Source organism: Myxocyprinus asiaticus, chromosome 46, assembly GCF_019703515.2.
Source record: "Myxocyprinus asiaticus isolate MX2 ecotype Aquarium Trade chromosome 46, UBuf_Myxa_2, whole genome shotgun sequence".
Lineage (NCBI taxonomy): Eukaryota > Metazoa > Chordata > Actinopteri > Cypriniformes > Catostomidae > Myxocyprinus > Myxocyprinus asiaticus.
Window position 1 is genome coordinate 6,460,531 of NC_059389.1, and position 21,390 is coordinate 6,481,920.

Sequence of the window (21,390 nt, forward strand, 5' to 3'; positions counted from 1 at the left end):
AGGAAACTCCATGAGGAAAAATCAGACGAGATATGAGAGCCGGTTCTGGAGAATTCCTCAGTGTTTCTGTCACGTCAGGATGTGTGTGAGATGCTGTTTGTGTGAGTTTATGAGGGGATTTCTCAGATGTTTAAAGGTATAGAAATGTGTGAAAAGGTTGTGTGCTCTGACAGTTGTCATTATGGGTGAGTTTTTCATTTTTCCTCACCCTATTCATTGCCAGATAGATTAATATAATGAAATAAGCTCATATAAACTCACACATCCATATCATTTGTATGTTGTTATGAATAACCATACTCCATGTATGATCCATGAACACAAATGTACATGGTACTGCCAGAATATACAATAGTTACTACAGCTATTGTTGCAAAATCATACTAAATTAAATTGTGACGTCATTTAAACAGTGTAAGAAGCTGTCATTATTGCTTGGTTAACTCAGTTTTACTGTAGTAACAGTCACTTTGTCACTTTTAACAGTTTGGCTTATCCCATGTTTACCATTGTACATTTTTGTAATGGCCAGGGGTGGAATAGCTTAGTTAAAAGTGTCAAATTCAGGAGTACATGTTGTCTTTTCGTGGGATATTCAACTAACTGTTGAATAGTTGTCAGAGGGTTGTAATTTGGTCAGGGAAGGATTTTGAGCCCCAGGGAACAGGTGTGATCCAGCAGCCTGGGGAGGGGTGTGTGCGCGCACACACATGCGATTATGCTTCACAGTGTGACTGCATTGAATCAGATCAGGACCTGACTGAGAACAGGGTGTTGAGGAAAGATCAGATTGGATTAACCAGACCCGTTCATCCCTTCATCTCATCTCCAGCTAATAAAACTCACCCTGTTTGTGAGAGTAAGTCACATGTCAGAGACTACCTGGGTTTCCAGCCAACTATTTTTATGTGCATTTTGAAATTGCGCATAAGAAATCTTGAATGGAAACACTTGATATGCGCCTACACGTTTTACATTTGCTTAAAATTTAATGCGTTAGGAGGAGGTGGATTTTCTGGAGTTTTGCATTAGTTAAAATGCGCATTAAGGTATGCGGCCTGGGTAGCTCAGCAAGTAGAGACGCTGACTACCACATGCTGAGTGACTCCAATCAGGCTTCCTAAGCAACCAATTGGCGCGGTTGCTAGAGTCACATGGGGTAACCTCCTCTGGTCACTATAATGTGGTTCTCGCTCTCAGTGGGGCGTGTGGTGAGTTGTGCATGGATGCCTCAGAGAATAGCGTGAAGCCTCCATATGCGCTACGTCTCCACAGTAACGCGCTCAACAAGCCATGTGATAAGATGCGCGGATTGACATCTCAGATGCGTAGGCAACTGAGATTCGTCCTCTGCCACCCGGATTGAGGCGAGTCACTACGCCACCATGAGGACTTAGAGCGCTTTGGGAATTGGGCATTCCAAATTGGGGAGTAAAAAAGAAAAAGTAAACTTTGTCATATTTCATCAACACTATATCATCATGATCAACAGTTTATCTTTAGTGATAGTTTGTCATAAATTTCCGATATGGCTTAATGATTGCCAACTGCTCTGCAACAGCTGGAAACACTCACAAGCCCCCACATGCGTGGAGAAACTACAACAGTGCCGCATTTTCACTCTGAAGGACGCAGCGCATGCATTTGTTTAATCAGATCATAATCTTTTGATGTTTGATCATCACATTAGGTCATATCACGATTCTTGTCTTTCCACTCCAAAATTTAAGACTTCTTTAAATAAAAATTAAGATTTTTGTTGTATCATTTAAAATATTTAAGACTTTTTTTATGACCTTAAATTTTAGAAAACTGAATTTAAGACATTAAGACTTTTTAAGGATCTGTGGGAACCCTGTATAATAATATATTAATAATTTTTAAAGTTACCCAGTCAAGAGCAGTGAGTGTTTTATTGTTTTCTTGTTATGGTTGTTTGATTATTATAATGACACACTAGACAGCAGCAGGTCTGTTAGGGGCCATTTACACGACAACGTTTTCAACTAAAAAGGAAAACTTTTTATGCGTTTTGGCTGTTCGTTTACACAACAACAGCGTTTTGGGGCCTGAATACGCAAACCTTTGAAAACGGTACCGTTATCGTCTCCGTGTAAACATACAAAAACGCGAATTTGTGAAAACGATGACGACATGCGCGCGAGTACTCAAAACAACGCGCGAGACATTCAAAACTACAATGGTGGACTACAGGACTGTGTTTGTGCTGCTCAAGACTTGTAGTAATAAAGCAACCTCATCGTCTGTCCAGACTAAATTGCTCGATGCTTTCGCCATCTTCATTGTTTGTATTCACCGCTCTGTGGAAGAATGCTTATGTGCGCAGGCACGTAGTGTTTCTATACAAAGAGATCGCCAACTACTGGCCTGGCATGCATAATACAGTGTTTTTAGTCGTTTTCGCTGATCCGTGTGAATGGGGGTCGTTTTGACAACGTTGTCGTCTGTACGCGAAACTTTTCAAAAACGCAAAGGAAAAACGTTTCCGTTTTTAGTACATCGTTGTAGTGTAAACGTACCCTTAGATTACATTTCTACTTACAAGTAGGGCTGCCCCCAAGTCGATGAGAAGAGTTTTGGTCGACCAAGTTTTGATTGGTTGGTTGGTCGCAGAATAAACTCCACAGAAAAACAACGTATTACCGCTGGTTGGACACTAGGTGGTACTATGGGGTCATTTTCATTAAGCAGGGTTAGGGTTAAGCCTACACAATAAAGCAAGACACCTTGATTTCAAACTTTGAACTTTATTTTGTATTTATTTTAACAAAAAATTCAAATGAAACTGGAAAAAAATAAGTGCAGTGTTGTTCAACTTTTTGAAAGATGGTTTTACAACAGTTGTCAACATCTCTCTGGCGAAGAACCTACTTCATCTGTGCATTCTCTACCGGACGGGTATTTCATATCATCATGTGTGTGAATAAATTAGTTTTGTTCCCTCCTTCACGATATATATATATATATATATATATATATATATATATCGCAATACCCAATTACATCGGCAACCCCTGGACTGAGGAATCGGTGAATATTCTTGCATTAGTGATTTTGCATTGAAAATTTAATTTAAAAAAACAAACTTAAATCAAATACATTTCTAAATTCAAATTGCACTCCAAACGAAACAAAAAAGCAATTCAAATAATGAAGTGATAAAAGAATAATATATATATATATATACACCTTTCCATTTACCGTCAGGCAAGTATCTGTCTAAACAGGCAGGTGGAAAATTACTTACACAAACGAAGACAATTATAAATGTAAAAATAATAATTATGATGATATTAATCACTGAAATATAAATCATGGTTCGAGGTGAACGTGTTTTTGTATTATGTTTTAATCACAGATGTATAGGTTGCAGAGTTGGTCACAATAAACTGCTCTGTGGAAATAAAGTGAACTGAACTCAAAACACCTCCTGAGCTGAGATGTCTGAGGTCATTTACAGCATTCTCATAGATGATACTGTTCTTGCAAAAAAAAAACATTCAGAAGACATAAACAAAGATTGAGAACCTTTTAGATGCATGTGTTCCACGAGACTGCACCCTGTACAAACATACATGTGCATAGACGGCTTTTCTGTCATCTGTTCCTAATAATATAATAAAGTGTTTCTTCAAGCGCGTTTCTGTGTGTCTACAGGCAAATTATTTGTAATATTAGTTTGAGAATAATAATAGCCTAATAATAATAATAATAATTTCATACATGGGAAAACGAGCCAAATATCATCTTGACATCGTCAAAGGCATGAGATTGGCGATCACTCTGACCATCGTCAATCCCCGAGATCATCGTCTGTCGGCACAACCCTAATGTGCATTTCTCTCTATAAATTAACTAAATGTTCAGACAGTCTCCTTGCTGGTTTTTCCGACACATTCAGAATCATTACCGCTTTTGCCGGTGGCGCTGCGGCTCGCTTCGTGCGTGCGCTTGTAAAATGATTATTTTTAAGACTCATTATTACAGTTTAGCATTTCTCTGTGATGTAGAACAGTGTTAGCAATGTTACTTATTCTTTCTCAGCCGTGGAACTCAAACCATTTTCTGATTTAAGTAATTAAATTAATATCATAAATGTGCGACTAGTCGACTAATGGCTTAAATTAACGACTACTATTCATCGAGGAAAATCTTTGGTCGGGGGCAGCCCTACTTACAAGTCCAACATTTTAATACAAATCTGCTTTTTTCTCCGCTGTTTAAGTTCACTTTAGACATCACTCTCTGTGTTTACATGAACACTTCTCCAAGATGGGCATTTTGGCTGAATTTTGAAATGTATTTGACCGTTAAGGTGCACCTTACCTTGAGCATTTTCACACACTCACACACACACACACACCCACACACACGCATGTTCAGCACACACACATATGCCACCTGTCAATCAAACAGGGCGCAGCTGTTACTAGATTGCTAGCGAATTATAAAATTACTTAAAACAGCAGAATAAGAATATGAACTTTCTAATAAGTGACACAGGCCTAGGCTATCACAAATATAGCTGTTTTTTTTTTTGTTATTGACGTTTTAATCAATCGGATTGTCCGGTCGGGCAAGTACGATTCTCTTTCACTTGCCCCTTCAAAAATCCACTTGTCCTGGACAAGCGTTAATGTCGAGCCCTGCCCTTAATTCACACCGTGCTTGTCTCGTATTATCTCAAGCAAGCTCTTTACTGACACTTTTTCCAACTTCGTTAACAATTACACTAACAAGTAAAAAAACTTTATTAGGGGCAAAATTGTTTGGTGTGATGGAAATTGTAACTTGAAAAAATGATAGATATCATTTTCACGCAGTAAGTATTTAAATGTGTTGTTTATTTGATTTGTTGTTTAGATGATCATAGTTTTAAACGTAATAATTTGTATTTTATAATGGATTTCATAGATTAATATTGAAAGGCTTGGTCTGGGACTAGGATAAATAATAATATCTATAAATAAAAAGCATTTGAAAAGTACAAAAAATTATTGATGAAGGCCTGGTTAAAATTTTCTGTCAAGTTTAATGTAACCTTCAAATAACAAAAAAAAAAAAAAAAAATTAAGTTTAAATCTGTTAGTTTTAATAAAAATTAACCCTTGAAATTGCCAGAAGTTAAAGAAACAGAAACATCACAAAATAAACACACAAAATACCAGAATGTGAAACACACAACACATAAAATGCCAGCATACAACACAGCAACACATAAATACAAAAATACTAGCACACAAAACACCAGCACACAAAAAAGTACCAAAATGCAAAACACAAATGTGCTCATATGCACAATGCACTAACACAAAAAAAGCTTTCACAAAAACATTACAGTACGCATTAAATTTCAGTTCAAATTCTCAATTGGATCTTTTTTAATGTGTCGTGTTTCACTGTTTGCATTTCAGTAAAGTTACATTTGACTATCTTTGTTAAGATTGTGAATTCATGATAAATGGCAATGAAGAACATTTGATGATTGTAAAGCTGATGTGGTCATTCACCTCCGCACACTTGCGTGTGAAAAGGGCATTAGTGTTTGTGTAAAATAACAGGTGGTGTGTGACTCACACACTGACATAAAAAGTGTTTGTTGGGAGATGAGTCTGTGTTATGTAGCTGGTGACAGACAGAAAGACAGACAGACAGAGCTATGGGAGCATTTTGCCTCAGGTGTTTGGTATGAGACACGCATAATCTCTAGTTTCAGCCAGACAGGTTTAAATATACACCTCTACTAACCCTGTGCCCAAACTCTCCCACAGCGCTCGGACTCTCAAGTTCAAGTTCAGTGAAGCTTTATTGGTCAGAGCAATGCAACGCAGTATTTCATTTCTGCGCATTTAACTCTCTTTTGCTTTACAGAATCCTCTCATTGATGACTGTTAGTAACCTTATTCTGTGCTTTATCATCTACCAAAACAGGATCTGAGAAAATGTGGTGGTTGCTTGTGCAGAACATAAGGCCCCTATATACAGTACTTCAGGAGAAGTTGTTCTTCGTTCAGGGGTAAAAATAAGTTCTCAACAGCCGAGCGATGGTATACTGTTTGTGAACATTCAGGCACTGGCCGTACCGCTGCTGGAGGCATTTAGAAGCACATTTAAGTATGAGGACGGTACATGTAAAACCTAAAAAATGTGACATTAAAATGTGTTATCGATGACTTTATGCCTCATAAATTCACACTAGATCAGAAAAAGAAGCTGTTTTAACCAATTGATGATGATTTAAATTAATATATATGCAGTAGAAAATGATTAATTTGTCTAGTTTACATTCTGAATTCATGATGCTAATGCACTAACATGCTATACACAGCCATTATTTGCACCAGTTAAACTCTCTTATTGTAATTTATGATGACACTGATACAACTGCAAAGATGGATGTATAAAAGTGTTATTGTGCAGAATAAAGACAAAAGAATGATAAGATATCTTTGGGTAGATGTGTCAGTGGCTATCACTGCAATTTGTGCACATGAGTGAATGGGCACTTAAGAGTATTTGAGTAGATTTGATTCCTTTGGTAGACTAATTAATTGAAGAAAAATTGGTCTTGGACAATGTCTCTAAGGGAACGAATTTTCAGATGTAGGTACATTTGCACTAGCTCGCTAATAACTACATGCCAGTGTGTTCATGTTGACTGATTCTGACTGACTAAACAATGTAAACAAAATTGGCTGTCGGCCTCAAGGTAGGTGGAGCTCTAGGTCACACCTACCGATGATGTGGACCAATGGCAGTAGCAGCCAGTAAGAGGTTTTTCCAAACAGTTCACCCAGGCGAGCTGTTACGAACCACTGAAATGAAAGCAAAAACACATTTTTGGCCAGATGATTTTCTAAATGATGTCACACTTGTTCATATGAAGTACATTGGGGCCTTTAATGTCACAATGCTAAATTGTTCTGGGTGATTGCCAGGGCATTGCTATGCGGTTGCTAAGGTATTCTGAGTGGTCATTAGTGCATTGCTATGTGGTTGCTAGGGCCTCGTCAGATGTTTGATTGGTGGTACTTACTGGAGTGGGGAGAAATCGTGATTCTTGAGACAAATTATTTAAAAAATATATATATTTTTCTCCCTGTTGAATTTTTTTTTTTTTTTAAATTACACCTTTAGCTTAATATGCTAATACAGTGATGCATAGATATTGGAAACTATATTTGTGCCGAGTTCCACCGAAAAGTTTCATCTCTTTAATTCCTCATGTTTAGTCATGTAATGCACCGCTGCTACAGCCATCAAAGCGCCAGTTGTTCATTGACGGATGTCAAATCCTCTGCTGTGGATAATTTTCTTGTTGATGCAAAATCCACAGGTTTATTTGTAAGTAGGGATGTTAATATGTAATCGATGATCGATTGATTAGTCGTTATTAATTATTTGATAATCAAGCATAACGATCAGCAACACAGAATATAAAACACAGACACGCATCCTTTGCTTCCTCATTGTAATAATGGAGCGCTTCTCTATAGATCAGGGGTGTCAAACTTGGTTTCTGGAGGGCCACAGTCCAGCAGAATTTAGCTCCAACCCTAATTATACACACCTGAAGCAGCTAATCAAGGTCTTCAGGAGTGCTTGAAGATTACAAGGAGGCATTTTGGAGCAGGGCTGGAACTAAACTCTGCAGGGCTGTGGCCCTCCAGTAACTGAGTTTGACACCCCTGCTGTAGATGAACATTTTGTTTATTGCATAAACCGTGATAGTTTGTTAAAGTACAACATGACAACAACCACTACAAGTACTACATACTTTACCATCTTCTTCTAGTTTTATATATCAATGCAAATTGGGATTCAGCCAAACACATACTATGGATCGAATGATGGACAAAGGTTGTGCAGTTGTCATAGGTTAGATTTTCAGTCATTGTGACATTGTAATATCAGCATCAGCAGTTCCCATAGCAGCAAGGTGCTAGTTAGCCGAGGGTTCTTCTAGGTGAATAACAGCAAATCGTGACAGGATCTGCAAAAATAATTGTATCTATCATGATGTGTTTTCATTCATGATGGTTTGAAACTCAAGCAGGATTATTTTACTTACTGACCTTGGAACATTTTACTTGTGTGTATCCATTCAGTAGATAACTTGCACCATCTGCTTGTCATAGCACCTCAGGACTTAGTCTAAATGTTATTTACGGGCAGGTTTTATGATCTGCTAATCCACATCAGGAATATTAGGCTTAATAATAGAGGGTGATGTCATGCATGATGTCATTACTGAGATGTCTTCGGCATCATGATGACAATGTGCTTCTTTTTGAGTGATCCCTCTGGAAATCGTGATATCAAAAACACACTTCTCCAGACGGACTGCACTTATTTGCCCTAATTGCTGTGGAGATTGTTCGACCTTGCAGTCATGGAAAAGGAATTTGCAAGAGTGTTTTGATTGGCTCGGTTTTCGGGGTTATGGCCGTGCTGAGGACTTGCCTGGTCCTCTCACGCTTTAGGCCACACCCATATTATATTGCCTCACCCACATTATCTTAGCTCCACCTCTGCTGCACCCCACACCAGCCCCAGAAAACAGCGCTGACGTCTCAGGCTGCATGCAGAGACTTTTACAATCATAAAGCAAGTTTCCAGACTCATTGCAGGCCACCCTGAACTTTCCTGAAGGAAACTACATTTGGCTCAGCATGAAAGTCAGGAAATGGAGAATGAACTAGATTTGCCACAAACTAGCGACTTCTAGATATCTTCAGATCTTTGCAAAACTGCCTAAGGACAGAAGTAATAAAAGATGTTATCAAACAAGTGTGAGTGAGAGAGAAGCAGAGCCCACGGGCGTTCCGAATAACAGAGGGAATGTGAAACTCCAAAGGAAAGTGAGAGAGAGTGGAGGCGGTATGAGGTTGGCGTTCAGAGCTGTGTAGGCTGAGATTGCGTTAATGTTGATTTTTTTTTTTTTTTTAAAGCTGAAGCGCTGCCACTCGTTCACTCTAAAATTTCCCATCAGTGTTGCATAAATGCCTTCCATTTCTAACACACATAAATTCTCACACACCTAAACAATGGGTTCTGAGCTGTACATGCACGGTTTAGGCCTGAAACACTATGCAAATATGTGAACACAAGCTCTTCTAGCCACGGCAGCTCAATATCACACATTGTTGCATTCTGAAATGCAATTCATAATGTTTGCAGTAATGTCTTGAGAGAGTATTCGTGGCAGAGCAACAATTTGAAGCAACCTGGTCTCATAGAATCATGTACTATACCCAAATGTATGCGAAATGATTTTTATGTGCTTCGTTGCATGTATCGCAGCATTATCCTGGTGAAATGAACACCAGAGGTGCTAAAACAACAGTGACTTATTCACTTTCACTGAAGTCACGAGTAAAATGGCAGATCATCAGTTCATAAACACTTTGCCTCGCACAGTTTTGTCTTATGACTAGTGTTGTCAAAAGTACCGGTACTTCAGTATGAAGTCGGTACTAAAAAAAATAAGATTTTATGATACCACTGTTTATGTTATCGTTAGTTCCAAGCACCAATTCATTTCGGTACCCGCACCCTGTCTGACTGACACACGACTACTTTCAAATGCTCACGCTTGAGAGTGTGCTCTGTTAATCCTTTTAAACTGAAATGTACAGTTAATCAAATTAAAATCGTGACATGTCCTAGTGTGATTATGAAACCGTGAAAGGCTGCAATCTTAGTCTGCATGAGCTGCGTGCTTTAAATGAATGTGTGAAGCAGACCGCTAATACACTGGAAACTCCACAGACATTGAGAATCATTTGCATTGTATGAGATGACAAAGCAGAGCACAAATCCACTGTGAAGCATGCAGCACATGTAGACTATACTGTATATTTATATAATTCAGTCACAGCATTTGCGCTTTTAACGATCACACTGAGCCATGTAGCAGACTTATTTGTCAGAAGAAGTGAAGCTTCCATCAAAACCACACGTCAAAATAAAAGCATGATTCAAAATAAAAGCTAGACGCCTGAAATTGAAGAAATTGCAACAGAAATATTTTACTGTATATTAAAATATAATATTAATTGTAGTAATAGTATTAATAATAATAAATCATGATTAATAAGTAATAATATTAAGCAATATATCACAAGAAAGAGAACTGTTGTACTGAATAAAAGTGAAAAAAAATGCAATGGTATGTTGAAAAGTAATTGTTCTGTTTTTTACTTGTTAATAGTTTTTAAAACTTTTAAGAATTAATTTGATTAGATACCATTTTGATGATGAAATTCAGTGAAACTTTAAAACAAGGAATTTTGGAATAATTAAAATTTTTTGGGGAAAAATAAAACCGATATCAGTAGGGTTCTACTTAAAAACACTTAAGCAATGCATACTAAATTGAGAAACATGCATTTCTTTTAATTTATTATATACATTGAAATTGAAATTTAACATTAAAGGTGCACTATGTAAGATTCAGAAACCCTTGTTATTAATGACACCTGTGGCCGTTAAGTGAACTGCAGCCAGTTACCTTTTGTTCGTGCTCGCGCTCGTGCACACACTCCATAGAGACGCGAGTGAGCATCGACCAAAACAGTGACGTAACGTACAAAGAGGCAACGTGATTCACCAGCATCATGCTGACAGATGAGGTAGCATAATTAAAATTACACAGTTATGATTGTTTTACAACAAACTTTGAGACTATATTATATTTGACTCTCCAGTGCTGGAACAGGGCTAAAACAATGTGTGGATATAGGTCTGACTATCCGAGACTGTAGTTTGAAGTAATCACTTTTCTTTGCATGATACATTGACTGCATTTATACGATAGCCTATGTCGGCGATAGCTAGTTAGCCAGCTTTATCAATAGCTGTTAGCTAAATTTGGTGGATGATGACAGTAGCTGTTTATAAAATAGACTGTACATTATAAATATGTTGACACAATTCAGTATTGATGTAATTCCATCACAACTGTCATTTTGATATATCGATGCGCTATTGTTTTATAATAATAGAATGTATATATTTTCTGTATAACCAAGTTACGTTACACTAATGAATGGGTCTTTTTGCATTATCTTGAACATTGTCTAGCATTCATTTCATGTGTTATTGTAGTTTAGCTAAAATTACACAGATCAATCCTTATGGCACTATATTTCACATGCTTTGCAGTTATGTAAGCTTACCTGTCCAATAAGAAGAATGGCAATTCAGGGTCGGTTTTGATCCCCAAAACTTGAAGCTGCTGTCTGAGGCAAGGCTCTCGGGAGTGCGCATAAACGTCACATCCTTTGGACTTTCCCGGCAAAAGCGACCCGCTCCCTTCGTATGAAAATCAGTCTTCAGGCTTTAATAGGCAACCTAGGAAGTCCGGGAAGGGCTCATTTTTTAAGTTGCGTTACAAGCCATTCACACATTTGCAAAAAAAGGCCGAATATTACATGAAAATTGTTACATATTGCACCTTTAATTAAAGGGGTGTGTTCAATAGCACATTACCATATTAGCATATTTTTGCTGGGTATAGAAAATGGTATCGAGAACTGTTAATTTAACTTGTATTTAACTTGTAATTTAACAGACTACTAAAACTTTGGTATCATGACAACATATGAAATCAAAATACATTTATTGTAGTGCATAACTTGCACGCCTTGCATGGCGATTCATTTTAACTTTTGCATTACGTAACCAATGACATTTACAAGCTTATTTGAATGTGATCAAACTGCTTAGTAGCTCAAATGATAGAGCTTGCACTTGTGATGCAAAGGAACGGGGTACCTGAGCCGAAAGTGTCATAGAAGCACCACCAATGACGTGGTTGCTTCAGCATTGCATTTTTCATCTCGCATTTGCTTTTTATGGCACTATTGGTTAGGTTTAAGGTTTAGGGTAGGGAGCAAGGGTTTCCCCCCCTAGATTTTCCTTGTTCCCCCCAGAAACTTCTGACACCATCCTCCTGGTCCAAAAAGAGAGACCAGGGCTTGAAATTAAGCACTGTCATGTGCTTGTCCTTCGGACAAGTAAATTTGGTTATTCACTTGTCTGAGTAAAGAAGTTGCTTGTCTGGAGACACAAAAAAAAAAAAAAAAGGACGTAAGAAAGAAAAAAAAGAAAAACCTACATCGTCATCATTAACACCTAATAGGAATTAAGAAAACAGTGCAGAAAGATGGTAAATCATAACTCACCCTAAAACCTGTATGAATTTCTCTCTTTTGAGGATCACAAAATTAGATTTTTGGCAGCATGTTAGTCATAGTCACTATTCACTGTCACTGCATCTTTTTTTTTCTCTTTTTTTTCATACAGTAAAAGTGAATTGAGACTGAAACTAACATTCTCCCTAACATCTCCTTTTGAGTTCCACAGAATAGAAAGTCAGACAACATGAAGGCAAGTAATTATGACAGAATTGTTGGTAACACTTTACAATAAGGTTCCATTCATTAACATTAGATAATGCATTAGCTATCATGAACTAACAATGAACAATATTTTACAGCATTTATCAGTCTTAGTTAATGTTAGTTACTAAAAAAAATATAATTGTTAATTGTTAGTTCATAGTGCGTGAACTAATGTTTTCATAGACAACATTTTTAATGTATAAAAATGTATTAATATACTGCATGTTGTTTGCTTAGGAAGCCTGACCGGAGTCACTCAGCATGCCCTGGATTCGAACTTGTGACTCCAGGTGTGGTAGTCAGTGTCTTTACTTGCTGAGCTAACCAGGCCCCCCAGAGCCAGCTTTAAGTATGTAGCTACAACAAGTTGGACAAACGTTTGCATACTTGCATATAGAGTATGTTTCTGGCCTTAGTATCTAAAGGTTGTTGATTTATATGGGCTCATTTATCACTAAGGGACCTCCTGTCCCTCAGGAAGTGATGTCAGAACCCCCACCCCATTTTATTACTCCCATAGGAAGTGGTGATTAGTCTAACAGGAGTGTGTGTGTCTTTGAGTGTGTAACTCCTCATTTAAACAGCTGTAGTACACACACACACAAACACACACTTTTGGAGCTCTCAGTAGTGTAAATAATAGAGCTGCTCCCTTATAAAGCATTAAAAGTGACTCACAACCCCAGATGAAGATGCCTTATATAGAATTGTACATTTGTTGTTTAGATGTCTACCTAACGTAATTCCCTACCATGTGAAAATATGGACTTGCTTTTCTTTGTCTTGCTTTGTTTATCACTATGGAGATTTTGAGGTCATAATGCCATAATTGGTTCTGGATGTTGATTGGCCGATAGTGAGACCATTATGGTGACTGAGGAATGAGGGAATGAGATCTGTTTTCCCAAAGCCACATCCTGTGAATACATAAACACACACACACACACACTGAACCAAACTCATGTCTTTATTAATTCAGAATCAGTTCTCAAATTTGCATTCTGTTCATGGTTAAGAGTTAGTTAAAATGCGTTCAGTGTTATATTAGTCAGCCAAACCGCAGTCAACTACCAATTACCTCAGAAATAAAAATGTTTATGCCCCTGCAAGGACCCTGCTCAAACACACACTTGTACACTCACACACACCGTCTCGAGTGGGTGACAGAGCTGAATTCCTCTGGTTTTTATCACTGTAGCTGCTGTTTAGTCTTAGACAAGGTTGGAATGTGAAGTGGCATGAGAAAATATCAGCACACACACACACACACACACACACAAGGCACAATGTACAAACACACATCTGTATGTGTGTTAATCACATTTCAATCTTTTAAACAGAACAGCATGTAGCACACCTAAAAATTAATGAAAAAGGGTTTCTTCATATTATTAATGTCGGGCATTGAGAGGGAAGGAGGGAGTTTATGGTTTGGAGTTGAACAGTGTCTGTTTGTGTTTATGTAGTCTCAGGCCACATCCACACTAGTCCATTTTTGTTTAACTTTTAAAGACAGACCAACCATGAGCTCCGAGGTTAATTGATGGTATATGCTCTTGTTGAACGATCTCGATACTTAAATCCCAAGATCGATCTTTCACTTTATTTGTCAAGCCTTTATTAAGCAAGTAAATTACTCACATGTGCAATCAAATCTCACATTATGTGACTAAAAATGTCTATGATTAGCCACTGGCTAGTAAATGTTCAGATTTCACTCACCAGTGATTGAGAAGTATTGTGGAGAAGTTATGAGCACAGAGGTCCTTTGTCTGCATGTTGAGAGTAAAAGTTTGGTTTGACTCGTTCTGACGAGATCTATATGTAATTGAATAATGTCTCTTTTAATGCCATTTCTGTTTTTTTTTTTTTTTTTTTATTTTATTATTATTTTTTTATACAGTCAGTTGTTGATAAAAAAACAACAACATTTAATTATAATCACACATGGATGCGCTAAAGAAATTACACGTCTTCTCTCGCTATATGCGCTTACTGGCTGATGCCGCTAGTCTTAAAGAGACAGTATCGATTAAGCACGTGTTCTACATATCAATGTAAAAGTAAACGATAAAAATTTTACAATAATGTACTATATATGCAACATAAAATATGCAATTTCAAGGTGTTAATTCATGGCATAGACTGAATTTGAAAATTTTACAGCTAAAATGTGACCAATTTGATGAAAAACCAATGATAAAATAGAATTTGGACAAATATTTTCAAATTGTATCTTTGAAAATAGAAAGTTCCTTTATAATTAAGAGCATTAGCTGAGAGTGAATTTCTTTTATATGTAACAAAATGGACGTTGGAACAGAAATGAACCCATATGAATCGGAATCGAATCGGGAAATCTTATCAATATCCAACCCAATTAAGTACACAGTGTTTGTCTTTTTGTCTGATGTTCAAACACTTTTTTTGCTTCAAATACAATTTTCTAATGGTGTAATTCAACTTGGAGCTGGCTTGTTTGGTTCATGGTTTAGAACTCATTTATAAAGTACTTTATGAAATCCCTGTGGAAAAATGGATGGGGGAAAAACACTTCCGGAACCAAGACAGCTGAAAATGTGAGCAGCACTGTTGCACTCTTTAGTGACGTGGTGAAATGTACAATGTAGGAAGAGCTCTATCACAGTCTCTCTCTCCTGTTCTCTTGCTGGCTGTCTCTCTCTGTTGTGGTTCAGGTATTGATTACTACATGAAACTTACAGACAGATTCAGAGCCTCTGTATGTCTGTGTGTTAGAATTCTCATAGTGTTTCCTCAAGACAGCTGCTTTGACCGGCTTACTGTATACAGGAAGATCACAGGCCGCAGTGGACCCCAGGGGGATCGGTGTAATCCTGAAAGCTTTTATATCATCCGACTTCACCCAGTCCTTCTCCATCATGCCCTGCTCACAGTGCCCTGTTACTGCAGCTTTGCAAGAGGATGCTAGGAATCAGAGAACATGGCTGCATCACTCTCTCAATCTCTACTGGTCAATGACTTTGTCCCTAAATATTAAATCTAACAGAAACTGCATTCACATCTCAGTTTACTTCTGTTAAGTGATGCATTTCCAAAGTGTCCGCCCAGTTTTTCAGTCGTGTTGGTTCTGGAAGTATTTCTCCCATCCATTTTTTCCATATGGATTACAATATTTCCATACAGATCAATATTTAAGTCATAAATCAAAATGTGAAAGGATGTGAAATTGGATATTAATAGTACAAAAAGACAAAAATATTGATCTGCTTCTCACCCACACCTATCATATTGCTTCATTGCTTCTGAAGACATGGATTTAACCATTGGAGTCTTATAGATTACTTTTATGTGGCCTTTGTGATTTTTGGAGCTTCTGTGGTTTGGTCACCATTCACTTGCATTGTATGGACTTACAGAGCTGAGATATTCTTCTAAAAATCTTTATTTGTGTTCTGCAGAAGAAAGAAAGTCATACACACCTGGGATGCATGAGGTTGAGTAAATTATGAAAGAATTTTCATCTTTGGGTGAACTATCCCTTTAACATCTCTAATGAAGGAATGCAATCGACGTAATCAAATTAAAAATGATGGAAAAATATAGAACTATTGATTTTAAGTCGTTGATTACAGGTATAGAAACCCTCCGTTTTAATTTTATTGCAATATGTTGCTACAGTTTGTTTGCTTCAATAAAGCGCAACAGTGCCCGTCCACTTTTTCACCTGCCAAGGTTTCCGAAAGTATTTTCCCCATTCATTTTTTCCATTGACTTTATATAAAATCCTTCATAAAAGTGTTGTAAGCCATGAACCAAACCAACCAGCTCCGAGGTGAATCACGACAACATCATTAACTTTGTTTTAAGGCAAAAAAGTATTTGAAAATCGGACATAAAGACAAAGGTACAAGGCTGTGGCATTGTGAATGATGTAATTTAATAAAAAAAAAAAACAATGGGAACATATAAAACTATTGATTTTAGGTTTTTGATGATAAGTATAGAAACAATATATTTTAAGTTTATTGCAAAATATTCAGATATGTACAAATATATAAGTAGTTTAAGGCTGAAGGTAGTCAGACTCGATTACATCATTCTCAGTGCGTCATGGGAGTGGGTGGTCGCTTTGGGAGTGGTGGTTGACTGTGTTCTCTGATTGGTGGATCTTTCTCTGCTGTACCATGGGTAATGTAGTTGTTTACCAGGAATTCCGCTATCAAAACCTGATTTTTAAACAATCTGTCCGTGAAATAACACGGACAGATGGCTTCAACGGAAGTATATACCATCGATGAACAACCTCGTAGCTCACGGTCTGTCTTTTATAAGGTTTATAAGTTATCGGTGAAAACCTATTAATCTATGTAATAAATAAGTGGATTTTTATGTCAGGAACCAGACTGTTGTACTCTTCTCTGATTTGTGGATCATGAAAAGTGGGCTGTTATCTGCAAATATCATCTCAGCCCATAGCCTTCATTTTTGATTAAAGATTATGATTTCCCCCCTCAGTAGAATAACGTGCACTGAATCGTGTACAATAATACCTAGTATTTACTAGGACCGGGGGAAAAAATCAATTCTGTTACAAATCGTGATTCTTGAGCCAAACGATTTTAAAATCACATCCCTGATGAAAAATAGATTTTTTTATTTAATAAAAAAAATACATGTTTATCTTAATGCTACAATGATTAATAGATAAATATTGAAAGCTATATTAGTGCAGAGTTCCACACTAACAGGTTTTCTCTCTGAGAAGTTTTGTCTCTTGTATTCTTTATGTTTAGTCCTTTAGTGCACTGCTGCTACATCCATCAAGCCAGAGACTTTCATCAAGCGCCATTTGTTCACTTTCGGACGTCAAAATCCTCTGTTGTGATCAATGTTCCTGTTTTTATGCGTAATCCAAAAGTTTTTTGAGAGATGTTGTGGAGGATATTTGTCAGAAGTAATTCTGCAGATTCTGTCTGACACTGCTTTAATAAATAGTTTAGCTTTAAAAAGGCTTATCAAACTGTTGGATGCCGTAAACAATATGTCGTGCCCCTGCAGTATTTATAATCAAACAGCCAGGATATTCATGCACAGTGGCAAGTAATTTTGCACATTTATCTGCCACTGTCAAAACGAAATACCGGCTAGACACAAAAACGCATGCTTGAGGAAACACAACCGATAATATTTTGAAGAAAAGACAAAAAAAATGCAGGCGATGAGCGTGTCTGATTTGCTTTTTCGTTCATTTGCGCTTTATTGCCAATGCACACAGCGCTACCGTGTCTCGCGGAACAAGCGCTAATGGGGAGTTCTCACTTTCTTTCTCTGTCAGTCATCTGGGAGCAGTTTATAAGAATAGTGTTGTCTCTGAGAACACTGCATAAAAACTATCTCAGAATGCACATGCAATGTCATTGGGACTACAGGCAAATTGTCATGTGTGTCATAAGTCATTTCAGCCCCAGAAATGGTTCTTGAACAAGTTTACTCTTTAGCCTCCATTTGTAATTTTGTGTGTTGCAAAATTTTCATTATGAAAATATTAATAGCCTATGGTAATATGTTATATTTTATATTCTAAAATAACAAAATTAGTTTGATAAGTTAAAATTATATATTGTATATATTCATTTGTTGAATACAAATGGACATAATGCAGCCTTATACATGGGTTCCTTTGCACAAACAAGTTGCCTAGCACAGACAATGCACTGACTGGTCGATTGGTAGTTTTAAATTAGTAGTTTTGAACATCCCCAGGTGCGGACTGGCCATCGGGAGCACCAGGCGTTTTCCCAGTGGACCACTGGGTAATTTGGGCCGGCCTGCTGCTGCGCAAGTACCGGCCCGTCCTACAGGCAATATAGGTGGCCATGGTGGGTGCCAACATGCCCACGCATACTTTATAACAAGCAAACATTTAATAAACTGCAAGACAAGCCAATACAATGGCTTTTATTTTGGAATAATGTAATGGCTTTTATTTTGAAATTGCTTGCACATCGGCGCACACATCCGTATGAGCGCATTAACTCCGTACCTCGTGTGGAGCTCATTATTTGATATACAAATCACAATAATTGTGACAACCAAAAACAACATATTAAGTAAAAGATGAGCTCTGAATAACAACAAAATGACAAATAACTGCAAGTTATAACAAATACAATAACGGCAGCGTAAATAAAATTGGCAAACAGTAAAGCTATGAACATTACATTATCATTTGCATAATTTATTCATACCGCTAAGCATTTCTGGGAGCTGAAGCGCGGCTTGCTGAATAATGCTCACGCCTGATAAACATGCAGAAAATAAGTCATGAAAAATATTACTTTGTGACTATCTGAGTCTTTGAGGCTTACTTTGTTTAAAGGATAGCAGAAACAGTGCTTGTCAAAGCATAGGTCTTTTCACTTTTTCTCAGGAATAATCTGGGAAGGAATTAAAACACTGCAGATATAAAGATACAAACTCACAGAGTGAAAATATGAAAAGTAAATCTGCAAAATATCTGCAAAGATCTACACTTTTTTTTTTTTTTTTTTTTTTTTACATATGTTTATATTTATATATGTACATATTCTGGCCAAATTTGTCTTCATTTCTTTTTTTTAATAAATATTTGCACAGTTATGTGAGTAATTGACATGACATTTTAAGCACTGTCATCAGTGTCCTGCTGTGTGACACTTTCTTCATCTAACTATTTTAAACAATATTTTATGATCTTGTATAGCTATATATACATATATAACATATTATTATTAAACTTGTTTCCACAACCTCATATTAACTAAGACAATAATTTATTGGCACTTCTTGAAAAAAAGTTGAAAGCTGATCAAGATTGAAATGCTGACTAGTCACAGCACCTAAAATATACACTTTCCCTTGTAATTTCATGTACATTTTAACCTAACATCTGTATGTTGGGAAAAAAGTTTTCTGACATGTTATTTTTCTGATCTATAAAGTACTTATTTTTTGTGCTTTCTCTAAAAAAAATCACTCATCACATTTACATTGGTTTTATATGTATTAAAGTTATGACAATTTTTGCACTGTGGGGCCCGTTGTCATGACTAGCAGTCAATAGAAATGTATTTTTTTTCAACATAAAAATTAAATGAGCCGGTGTTATGGTGTGGTGTGGTGTGTTGCGGGCCGGGTTTGGCGGGCTGCTCTGGGCCAGAAAGTCCAGGGCCACTTTTTAGTCCCAGTCTGCCCCTGCACATCCCTACCTTTTACCTGCAAATCATATATTACAGAGTGAAAACGATTGTAATTTCAGACACAACTGTTCTTCAATAGACATTTCTTTCTGAGAAAAAAAGTTCAAATCGCAATACTTACAGAATCGCAATACATATTGAATCGGCAAAGAAATATCATTGTAATATCGAATCGGGAGGTATGTGGCAATTCCCAGCCCTAGTATTTACAATAGTAAAAGTCAAAGTGTACTTCTTATTGTACTTGATGTTGTACTTTAGTGGTGTTTATTAGTTTGCGAAGAGATATTGTCAAACTTATCTAATCATAATATTGTCTTCTGAGTGATTTAGAGCAGCTGTTTGTGAGTGTTATCTGGGAGCCGTATTCATGAATTTCCTGTCCTAGTTGCACTGAGCACATTTTTCCTCTTCAGTGAACCTCAACTGTTCGAATTATTTTAGTTCATGGGTTTGTGTTTCACGCAGGTCGAAGATGTAAGGAATTGATCCTCTGCTGTGAAAGGAAGGAATGGAATGAGGGAGGGAATGAAAGAATTAGATGAAACTATTGTGTTGTAAAAGATGAGTTGGTTATGTAACTCTCCCATATGGAAGCTGCATGCACACTCCAGGGGGATGTCAATGTGAGTGTGCACACGTGTGTGTGAGTTTTCTCATTATTATTCACTGTGTGATTAGAGTAAAGCTTTGATCCTTTATGCAGCTCACTGAGGGAATCTTACATCCTTTGATGATACACGCACACATAAACAACGATTAATCTGCATCAGACTGAACCTGTTCTTCTTATAACACTGTTAAACATGAGAAACATTGTTGTTTCCATTTAATTTAGTAAAAAGGCTGACCATCTCTGTGTTCAGAAAGTGAAGTTTAGACAGTGTTAAATCAGATTACAAGAAAATTAACTTGGCAGTTGGATATTAGAACAAGGTTACAGGACAAAGATGATCAATAATTTGTTAAAGTGGACATTTATTTTGAAATTAAAGAGTTTGAGATTTTTAGGATTTCATTTCAGGCCTCCTCCTTTAAACAATGCAAGTGAATGTACTCCATTTTTTGACGGTCTAAAATGCATATTTAGTGTGCATCAAAATAATCCACACGACTAATAAAGTTCTTCTGAATGCAAAAGATTGATTATTTTTAGAAACTAAAAAATACTTATACTTTTTAACTACAAATGTTTCCTGCCTCCTCCTCCACGTGACGCGTGACCTTACCAATGAGCTTACGTCATTCCTCTCATGAGCACGCATCACAGAGATGTACGGAAGTGAACATTTGTAGTTAAAAAGTATTGTTTTGTTTCTAAAAATAATCAATCGTTTGCATTCAGAAGAACTTTATTTGTCGACTGGAGTCGTGTGGATTATTTTAATGCATCCTAAATATGCATTTTGGACCGTCAAAAAATGGAGGACATTCCATTCCAAGGCATTGTTTAGAGGAGGAGGCCTTATATGAAATCCTAAAAATCTTAAATTCTGTTTTGATGAAGAAAGAAACTCAGATACATTTTGGATGGCCTGAGGGTGAGTAAATTATCAGCAAATTTTCATTTTTGGGTGAACTATTCCTTTAAGGCTAGGGTTTACTTCATATTTCTGTCTTGCACACAGTCTAGTGCACATCCTTTAAAGTAAACTTTTTTGACCGTGAGCCTATATGGACGCGTTCGACGAGCACTATGACTGCTTAGTTATATTCTTTTAGCAAAGGTACTGCCGAAAATC

The 21,390-nt window shown here is 37.0% G+C and overlaps 1 protein-coding gene across 2 annotated transcripts in view; it reads left to right on the forward strand.

The window, feature by feature from the left end:
• Positions 1-21,390, forward strand: part of peak1 (pseudopodium-enriched atypical kinase 1) — a 44,494-nt gene that overhangs the window by 524 nt on the left and 22,580 nt on the right. Inside the window, exon 1 of one of the 2 annotated variants that reach the window (XM_051689848.1) lies at positions 12,756-12,777. The exons of the other annotated variant lie outside the window; for it this stretch is intronic. The gene's annotated coding sequence lies outside the window, so the exon portion shown is untranslated. Of the gene's footprint in view, positions 1-12,755; positions 12,778-21,390 lie in introns of those variants that run through there. 2 annotated transcript variants of the gene reach the window in all.